This window comes from Canis lupus, chromosome 8, assembly GCF_048164855.1.
Source record: "Canis lupus baileyi chromosome 8, mCanLup2.hap1, whole genome shotgun sequence".
NCBI lineage: Eukaryota > Metazoa > Chordata > Mammalia > Carnivora > Canidae > Canis > Canis lupus.
In genome coordinates this window covers 31,349,141-31,359,588 of record NC_132845.1, presented here as the reverse complement: position 1 = coordinate 31,359,588, position 10,448 = coordinate 31,349,141, and the positions used below count along the sequence as shown (strand labels likewise).

Sequence of the window (10,448 nt, the reverse complement as noted above, 5' to 3'; positions counted from 1 at the left end):
TCGTGACTATTAAACTGGTTCTTAGCAAATAAAAACTTTTAAGGCAAAATTTACCTCATTTGAGTTTTGACCAAGACGTTCAACAACAATCACAGTCTCACTGGCAACACGGAAATACGGTGTCTCTGTCACTATGCTCAAGGTTAAGAGCAACGTGCATCACATTTTTACATTTTATTAGAATTTTAGGTGTTCAAGTCATGATTTTAAATCTCTAGGTTTTCGGGGCACCTGGGTGGCTCAGTGTTTGAGTGCCTGCCTTTGGCTCAGGACATGAACCTGGGGTCCTGGGATAGAGTGCTGCATCAGGCTCCCTCTGCCTACGCCTCTGCCTTTCTCTCTATGTTTCTCATGAATAAATAAATAAAATCTTTGTAAAAAATAAATAAATCTCTAGGTTTTCATTCTTCCAAATTGAAGACACAGTGTGCCACAGGCTTGAGATTCCCATTTTTCCACCTTCTTCAAACAGAAACATTTCTCAAGTGTTTACAAGTTTTAGAAGAAGTTTTCAGAGGTAGCCATTTCTTTGGAATAGTCCCATGCCATTAGGCCTCTGAAGCAAGGGGTGGGGAAGAGAAAAAAAGCTAACACCAAGTTTCATTTGGTAGGTTTTACATTAAACATTATAAGCGGGCAGCCCGGGTAGCTCAGCGGTTTAGCGCTACCCTCAGCCTAGGGTGTGATCCTGGAGTTTGGGATCGAGTCCCACATCAGGCTCCCTGCATGGAGCTTGCTTCTCCCTCTACCTGTGTCTCTGCCTCTCTCTCTCTCTCTCTCTCTCTCTCTCTCTGTCTCTCTCCGTGTGTCTCTCATGAATAAATAAATAAAACCTTAAAAAAATTTATAAGCTGAATAGTATAAAAATGTGTTTTTTTTGTTGTTGTTGTTGTTTGTTTGTTTGGCTCAAAAAGTCTGAGTCTTGGTGTGGAAACCAGTATGTGGCTGTCTCACCACAGCTTTCTCCTCGTGGAACTATTGGGGAAGTCTGGACTGGGGAGTATGATTTGTTTACCTATCAGGTGTAAACTTCCAGGCACTCAGTTCATTTTGGCTTTGTTTCAGTTTGTCTTTATTCTATTCCAGTCCACCTTTCATTTTTAGGAAAAAACAAGTTGACCACTGGTTCTACCATTGTTGATCTCAGTTGGGCAATGCTAGGCTGCTGGACTTGCTTGAGCTATTTGATTTGAGTAGCACACTTGGATCTCTTGCTTCCTGGTTGCTGGTCATGGTACAAGGATGTTTTCTTTCTGAGCAGCCTCTTGTTGTTGCTTTAGTTTTTCTTCAGACTCCCTTAAGCCAGTTACATCATTAGAATTAAGATCTGTGTACTTGCCCTCCAGAGCCTAGACATATGCTTCACACTCTTTCCATCTCGGAGTTAACTCATCATGTGCTATGACTTTGAAGTCTGTTGTACTCCTTGGAAACTTTTTGGGAAGAGGTTTCTCCTTGGTCATTTTGAATCCTTTCCAGAGGCAGCTGCCGCCCATTCACACTGCTAGAATTTCACTGCCCAGGCCTCCAGAATACCACACACTCCATTTTCTCTTGTCTGCAAGAGCGATACCACACTCCTCCTTTTCCCTTGCCTGCACCCTCCTTTATTTGTGGTCTCACGGACATCAAATGCTGCTTGTAGTTTTCTTGTAATATTCTTGTCTGATTTTCATATCACAGTAATAGTGATCTCACAGAACGATTTGAGAAGTGTAATCTATCTTTTGGAAGAGTTTGTGAAGGATTCCGATGAAGTCTTTTAAAAAATGTTTGGTGGAATTTATTAGTGAAGGCATTTGGGCCTGGATTTCTCTCTCTAGCTCTCCTCTCTGGCTCTTGGTCTCTCTCTTTTACCACCTGGAACTCTTTGCTTTTTGCAGATCTATTTAGATCATGTATGGGGCGGGATTTGGCTTTAATTTGATCCAAATTAAAGCATAGAAGACTGCTGTCTTAATGAAGATTAGCAATTTCTCTTCAATAGTTGATTTTTATTTTGTTCTGTGCCTTTAAATGAATACAAGATTTTTGAAATTGTAATTGTAGTTCTTTTAACATATTTTTGTGTTTTAGAGAGAATTCACACAGTTCTTCACTCTGCCATTACAGAAGGTGATCTGGGCCAGAGGAAAGCTGGTTCTATCTAGTGGTTATTGTGAAGGTAGAAAAATTTGAGCCAGTAATATTTTAGGAAGAATCTTCATGATATAAGAATATGATATTTTAGAAATACCTAATAATCAATGAAAAGATAAAATATATAATATCATTGATTTTATCACAATCTAATTATTGTAAATGGAGACAATTAGATAAACAGTTATGGATAGATGATGAAACTCCTCTTTGTAAGATATTAAAATGGGTCACAAACATTTGACTACCTGAACTATTTCATTAAATATCTGAAGTTACCGTATGACTTACAGGTAAACTCCAACTTATCCTAAGGCTGAGGGCATCAGCTTTCTAAGGCAGATGATTAATTAATGCAACTTTTGATTCCAAGTTTAATAATTTATTTGCCTATCAATGCCACTATAAAATCCCTGAAGCTCTTTACAAAGTTTGCAATGAGATAGAGTTAGCAGGTGCTACTAAGAGAATATACAAGTTTCCTTAACAAAATGCCAGAAGTTGATTGTCGACCAACTGGGGAAGACCTATGAGATCCTTCCAGTGTACACAAAAGGAATGAATCCATAATTAAATTACAGTTAATCACAGATGGTTATTTTACAGCAGGTGCTCAACTTTGAAATCGTAGCTCTGGACTATTTTTGTTCCAACATGGTGCTCAATCCCTGTTGGTTATCTGGCAATATTTTGTGGTTAGGAAAATGTTTAGATATGGTGGAAATTTTATTTTATCTTTTCCATAAATACATAAAATATTATTTCATATAATCTTTCATGTAAGTTTTATGAGCATATACAATATTGTTTTGATATATTTTTAAAAACACTGAAAAATATAGTTTATTTATTAGATTCACAAACCTCCTTGATTCAGAAACAATAGTCATTCAAAGGTATTGGTAGGATTATGTGAAATAGCAACAAAATTTTTAATATTCAAATTTTCTCAAGTTTAAAAAAATAATCTTATATAGTCAACAACACCTTCAATGACAAAATATAGGCTTATTCTTATCACATTTCTCTTTCAAACAAGTTAACAAAATAAGCAAAATACAATATAACATTGCATCATTTGTCATTAACTATCATAATGTACAAAGGGAAAGAATGGGATAGATCATTTTTTCTATGTTTAAAATTAACACTAACATTCTGTAAATAATAACGTTGCTCAGCAAAACAGATCCTTCTTCTGAATATCATAAATATAAAGCTGATCTGAATGCATCTATTTCAGGGTCTAATTATTAAAGATCTATTAAATGCAAGATGCTTAACTAAATACAAGTTGTAGTTGCATTTTCAGTTTTGGGATTTCATTATGGACCTATTAATTTTTGACATTCTTATAGGTAGCCACTAATTACCCATTCCTTCCATCTCTCTCTCTGTTCCTTTCCTAATTCTTGGTTTGGAAAAAGGAGCTGAATATGAAATACTCCTCTTCCTAATTGCTTTGGCATTGCTTTCTGGCAATATTGCTTTCAATCTGTTATTTTCTGTAATGATCCAAATAGGTATTTCTGTCTCTCTCTCTCGTTCTTTCAGTCTCTCACTCTCTCTCTCTCTCTCTCACACACACACAAGCACACACACACACAAGTAAAGAAAGACATCTACAGCATCCCACTGTAGGAGAATAAGCCTTCTTCAGATTTTTGGAAGGACACTGGAATAGCTCTTTCTAGGTGAGAAACATGGAATGATAAAAGCAGTGTAGTGTAAGATCTGCGAACACCATCACCACCTGCGGGACTTTGGTCAGATTGAGTCAAATAAACAGAAACAAAGGAATCATGTCTTTCATCAAAACATATTATTCAGAAACCTGAGATAAATTAAAATATTCACAGAATCAAAATAACAACATTTCAAATAAAGGCTCTGGCAAAGAAAAAAAAAAGTTCAACACCTGTGTCAGAGTCTGACCTCTGACTTCCTTTCCCAAAGAAAATATTCTTGACTAACTAAACGGAACCATGAGCACACCATTATATATACCATTTTTTTCTTACTTCTCTTGCCACTTAACAATACATGTGCTTTCCTTCTTCCTGTAATGACTTTCCCCTACTTTTACCTACAACTGCATGTCTTTCTCAGTTTTTTCTACCCCCAATTCAAGTCAGTAATACCTCTAACACATAAATTACACAGTCACAAGTTGTATCAAGGAAATATTCCCAGATGATACCTATTCAAGATTTAATCATTTGATGTTCCTGTGTTGTTTTTAAAACACTCAATATTTGTGCCAAAATGACATTTCTGGTCCGTCTTGAAATTTTCTTCTTTTCCATCAACTGTGTGCTCCTAATTTAGGGAGCGATTACATCATATCCTTAGTAACCCAGCATGATGCCTGTCGCATAGGTACTGGTACTGAATAACTTGTTTTTTGTTTTTTTTTTTTTTAATAATGAGTAAATATGTTATGCTAAATAGTAACAATTTTGTGGCTTTAAATATTTTCTTTCTCAATTGCTTTCTATTCTTACCCATAGAAAAGAAATGCAAAGTAAGAACATTGCTAGTAAAATAACTACTAATTTGAAAAACTAGAGACCTTTAATATATTTTTAATATGTAGTAGTTACTAGCTGTGTTGCCAATACAGAAGATGTGATTTTCCTTTTTTAATCAGAGAAAACTATGGCTATTGCTGTGTCGAATCTCTGACTGTTATATGGAAATAAAAATATAATGCACATACACATTCAAACTGGATCCAAAGGTTGAGAAAAGAATAGCTTATCTAACCAATATCTAATGGTTAGTTTATTGCTTATGTCATTTCAAAAGCTATTTAGAATGGGCATTTATCATCTTTATTATAAATCTACCTACTAGAATTATTTGTCTGATGTGTACATTTTACAGTGTAGGTTTTAACAATAAAAGGTACTTCTGGTGGTTTTAAGAGATTCAGTGTACAAAACAGTCCCCATACCTGAGTCAGTCCCATACCTCAAATAAATCTTCTATAAAACCAGGTAGATATAATGGGGTCTAATATCACCAATTTCACATTATCTACATTTTAAAAACCCCTCAGTAAGTAGCATGCTTTGAAGACAAAGATTATATTTCCTAAAAAGCTACCATGGCAACTGATTTCCTATTAGTCAAAATTATATTTATATTTATTTATTAAGTATGTTTTCTATGGAATGCCAGCTTTTAAAAATTACAACCTTATTAGTCATCATGATATCTGAGCTGTAAGCAGATCTACCCATATATTCTCACTGACAAAATTATTGAGGTATAAATTAGTGAAATGCTTTGACTATATTTTGTAAAATGTTATGGAAATAGTCAAATGTATATTTCAAATTTACTCATTATAAATTGCATTCTATATTTTTAATAAAAATTTCTATGCTTTACATAGTAGAAACAAACCCATAGAATGCTTAGATAGAACTCTTGTCCTCTGGTGTTTTCATGTGATCAAGTGCTCCAGCATTCTAATCTACAGAACAAGGATGATTACTAAGTTAAATCCAAGTGATTAATTTAATGAGATTTTAAATGCTAATATTTTGGACACAATTGATGACATATAGGTCCTAATAAAGAAGGTAGCCGATAGAATATAGTTAATGGCATTATAATAACATTGCACGATGGCAGGTGGTAACTACACTTGTGAGAATAGCATAACTTATAAACTTGTTGAATCGCTATGTTGTACACCTGAAACTAATGTAACATTATGTGTCAACTATACTCAGATTTTTTTAAAACTTGTAAGTGTACTTAAAGTGTGTATACTCACTTTTTTACATAAGAAAAAATAAGCATCTGGAGTTACAATGTCTCAATCCTTGATCCTCCTTTACAGAAAACCTTAAGTATATGGAGAAATTCTTCACTTGTGTATTAATGAAAAGTTCACAAACTGATGTTCCAATGGACAAATGTTACATTGTGATCTTTTTATTAAAGGAATTGCACCAATACTAAAGAATTACAAAATTAACAGAAATGTGTAAATTATGTTTTTTTTCTTAAGAAGTCTTCTTGTTTTCAAGTTTTCTTCTTGAGGTCTCTTTGAATGGTTATCTGTTTTCTGGTTTACATAACTTATTCTCCTGGTGCTAAGAGTGATTATTATTGGTCATTTATGACAGCTCTTTCCCTGATGTATATCTTAGAAAAAACACTATTAAAAATTGGAAAACAGAAAATAATCTGAGAAGTCTGAAGTTTTTTGTAATTGGTACAAAAATATTTCTTTAGGTAAAAAAAAATGAAAGAATCTATTATTTTGGAAAATGTTAAGTGAGTTACCTGGGGGTATGGGTAAGATGATGAGAAATGAAAAGTTCAACTCATTTCTTGCATATACCACAACAAAATTAGATGGAAAGTTGTTTGCCAAAGAAAAGAGTGTTGGGATATGAATGAATCATAATAAAATTATAATAAAACTATATTCAACGAAAAACACAGTAAGGTCTGTTGAACATCAGACAGGATTGGAAAGTGTAATCTCAAGAAAATCTTATAATCAACTGGGAAAAATGTTAGAAATAAAGACAGAGAGCTGATATCTCCATAGTTTGGACAACAGAGATATTACATAGATATTTATGTACCTTAAGAGGCAGAAAAAAAAAAAAAACAGAAAATTTTTAAACGATGTAATGAAAAAGAAAATCTCTGCACAGATCTGTTTATGAAAAACAAGAGACAAAATAAAGTTGTCATTACAAGCATATATTTATAAATATGTGTATGTGAATTAGTATTAAAGTTGTTTTGATATAAAATATATAAGAAAATTAGTTATGGGTAATAGAAAGTGATATGTTAAGAACATGAAAACACATACACATTATAATCTTTAAAAGTGATTATCAATAACATACTGCTCATCCCAATTAGAAAACTGGATATGTGAGACATGGAAAAACTGTAAGTTGGCTGCTTTCTTCATTAACAAAGCTGACATGCAGAAAGTGATTCTGACTAGGAAGGGAAATATAATATTTGAAATAATTTCTGAGTATCTCAGCATTTGCCAGGAAATCAGGCATCTTCAGTTTATTTATCTTATCATCGAAAATAGGTTAAACTCCCTCTTTGTACCAGAAACTGCTCTAAATTTGGGGGGTACAAGGGTGCCTGGGTGGCTCAATCAGTTACGCATCTGCCTCCAGCTCAGGTCATGATGCCGGAGTCTGGGATCAAGCCCCTCTTTGGACTCCCTGTCAGCAGAGAGCCTGCTTCTTCCTCTCTCTCTGCCCCTCCCTCCCCTGCTCCTGCTCACTCTCTCTCACTCTCTCTTTCTGTTATGCTGATGAAAATAAGCCAGTCAGTCACAAGGGTGAAAAGGATGGTGCAGAGCAGGGATTAACAGAGCAATGATACCTTCTGTGACTTGAAGGTCATGGGTACATTGCATAAGTAGAGAGTCTGGCCTAAAATACAATCAGAGGGCTGTGCATCCTAACAGAAACAAAGGCAATGCATATCTTACATGTAAAGATTCACAGAAATTTCTTTTAAAAATATATTATTTATTTATTTATTCATAAGAGACACACAAATATTGGCAAGAGACAGAGGCAGAGGGAGAAGCTGGTAGAGGGGAGCCTGATGTAGGACTCCATCCCAGGACCCCAGGATCATGACCTGAGCCAACCACTGAGTGACCCAGGTGCCCCCAGAAACAGCTCTTAGAGCCCTACCTCACATTGATGTGGCTCATCACTACTGATATTTCAAATTTCTGAGAGAGTCTTGGTGGCTGTAAGGTCATATAATTCTAACATGGCTTCTCACACTATTTTCCATACATAGTTATACCTTGATTTTAATTAAAGTCCATGTATGTCGTATAAATGCTTGAAAATAACTTCTGTTTCAACTAAAATGCTGGAGGAAAATAAAAATTTATGTAGCTGCCAAAAACAAAAAAAAAAAGAGAAGGGAAACATTAAGTTAAAAAAAATGAGATTATAAATGCGAGAATAAATCAATTAGGAAATACACGTAAATGAGACCAACATGTCTATTTAAAAATTCCTTATTGAGTAAAAATTATTCCTGAAGTCAAATATAATAAATGTTTCTAAAATACAAATGCAAATTTAAATAAAAGATGGTCAAATATCTACTAAACTAATACATTAAAAATGTTTATCTTAGAAATACTTTGTTTGCAATAGTAGAATCCACTCAAATCAGCTTTAAAAAGAGATATGGAGGGGCACCTAGTGGCTCAGTCAGTTGAGGGATGACTCTTGATTTCAGCTCAGATGATGATCTCAGGGTTGTGAAATTGAGCCCTGCATCCAGGCTCCCAGTCCAATGTGGAGCCTCCTTAGGATTTTCTCTCTCTCCCTCTCTCACTGCTTCTACCCCCACCACAGGGTGTGCTCTCTCTAAAAAAAAATAAAAATAAAAAAAATAAAGATTATAAAGTAATTGCACTGATATAATGCTCTGTTATTAATTTTAAATATATATATATATATTTAAACTAATCCTTTGGAAAATAAAATTTCTGGGTTGCCTGGGTGGCTCAGTGGTTGAGCATCTGCCTTCAGCTCAGGTTGTAATCCTGGAGTCCCAGGATCGAGTCCCACATTGGGCTCCCTGCATGGAGCCTGCTTCTCCTTCTGCCTATGTTTCGGCCTCTCTCTCTGTGTCTCTCATAAATAAATACATAAAATATTTAAAAAAATTTTTTTAAGAAAATTGCTAAAAAGTAATAAAGAAAAAAGAGGTCAAATTACAAATTATGCATGAAAAGTGTATATCATCGCAGAAAGAAGAAGTGATTAAAAGATAATTAGATTCATAAAAAATACATAGTAACAATTTGGAAATCAATAAAAAGAGTTTTTTAGAGATTTTATTTTTTTATTTATTCAGAAAGGTATAGAATTAATATGATTATACCTTATTTGCACACTGAATTTTATGTATGTACTGAAATTCAACAAAACAAACCTAAGCGAATGAGACGACATAACATTTTCTATATGAAGACACACATTTTTTGCTAATAGGCTATAGCTTCAACACAGTTATAATAAAAATATGATAAAATTTTAATCCCAACTTATATCTTTTGGGCTAGGTTTTTTGGAATCTGAATAAAAATATTTTAAGTTCCAGAAAAATAAACATGTGACAATGCTCAGATAAATGTTTCCCCTTCAATTTAGTACATCCTTAGTACTTTTTTTAATTTTTTTTTCTTAGCAAGAGAGAGAGCACGCATACATGCATGGGGTGAGGATGGGGTGGGGAGATGGAGTCTGGGGGATGGATGAGGTCAGAGGGAGAGGAATAATCTTAAGTGGGGGTCCATGCTCAGCCTGGAGCCTGACTTGGGCTCTATCTCAGAGATCATGACCTGAGCCAAAATCAAGATTGGACCCTTAACAAACTGAACACTAAGGCGCCCCTATACTTAGCTTTTTTTTTTTTTTTTTTTTTTTTTAATGAACTGGATAAACCTGAGGAATTAAGCATACTTCCTACTCTTAAAGAGCCTAAAATCGGATCTCTACACCAAACCCTATTTAATAGTATTATATAAAATCTTTATTATAGTCAATTGCTGTTTAATGTTTTGTAGAAACTAAACACACTGGAAAAGAATACTTAATCATTTAATGATTTGTGGTAACAGGAAATACAAATTTAGATTTTCACACACTATGTAAAATATTTAACTGTAAAACCAGAAAATACAGAAATATTGAAAGAAAGTATATATCTATTTAATTATGACCCTAATAAAAAATATTTTAAAAATAGCTAGATCCAAATGAAAAAGAAAATTGAAAATGTCACAATAAATTTAGAAGGCAAAGGATTGAACATATTTTGTCATGGGTTAACTTCTATAAAATTATTATTTATTTATTTTTTTACTTCTATAATATTTAAATAAACTATACAAAAGAAAGAGGAAGAAGCTGTGTAACTTGAAAAGAAAATAAAGCACACAATTAGAATTTTGCTAAAGATGAAATATAAACAGCTGACAAGTAAAACCATTCTTCAACTTCATTCTGTGTGATAGAAATAATAGTTATAAAAGATTGAAGAACCTACAAACAATTCACTTCTCAAGATTTACTATCGCTTTCCCATTGATTATGTCAAGAGATCATATAGCTGCATCCCTAAGCCCTGTTGTCTTGCTTCCGCAAAATTGCTTTCCAGGGTTTTGCTTTCATATTTTCAGCTTGTTGAGGTACTCTGCAAAAGATAGCTTTATGAAAGCCAATGAAGGATGCCATTAGAGTCTATCAAAAAGCTTCAACAGAAGATTC

General features: G+C 33.8%; 1 pseudogene; it reads right to left on the bottom strand.

The window, feature by feature from the left end:
• Positions 1–498: 498 nt before the first annotated feature.
• Positions 499–1,463, bottom strand: LOC140637579 (pre-mRNA-splicing regulator WTAP-like; annotated as a pseudogene).
• Positions 1,464–10,448: the final 8,985 nt, after the last annotated feature.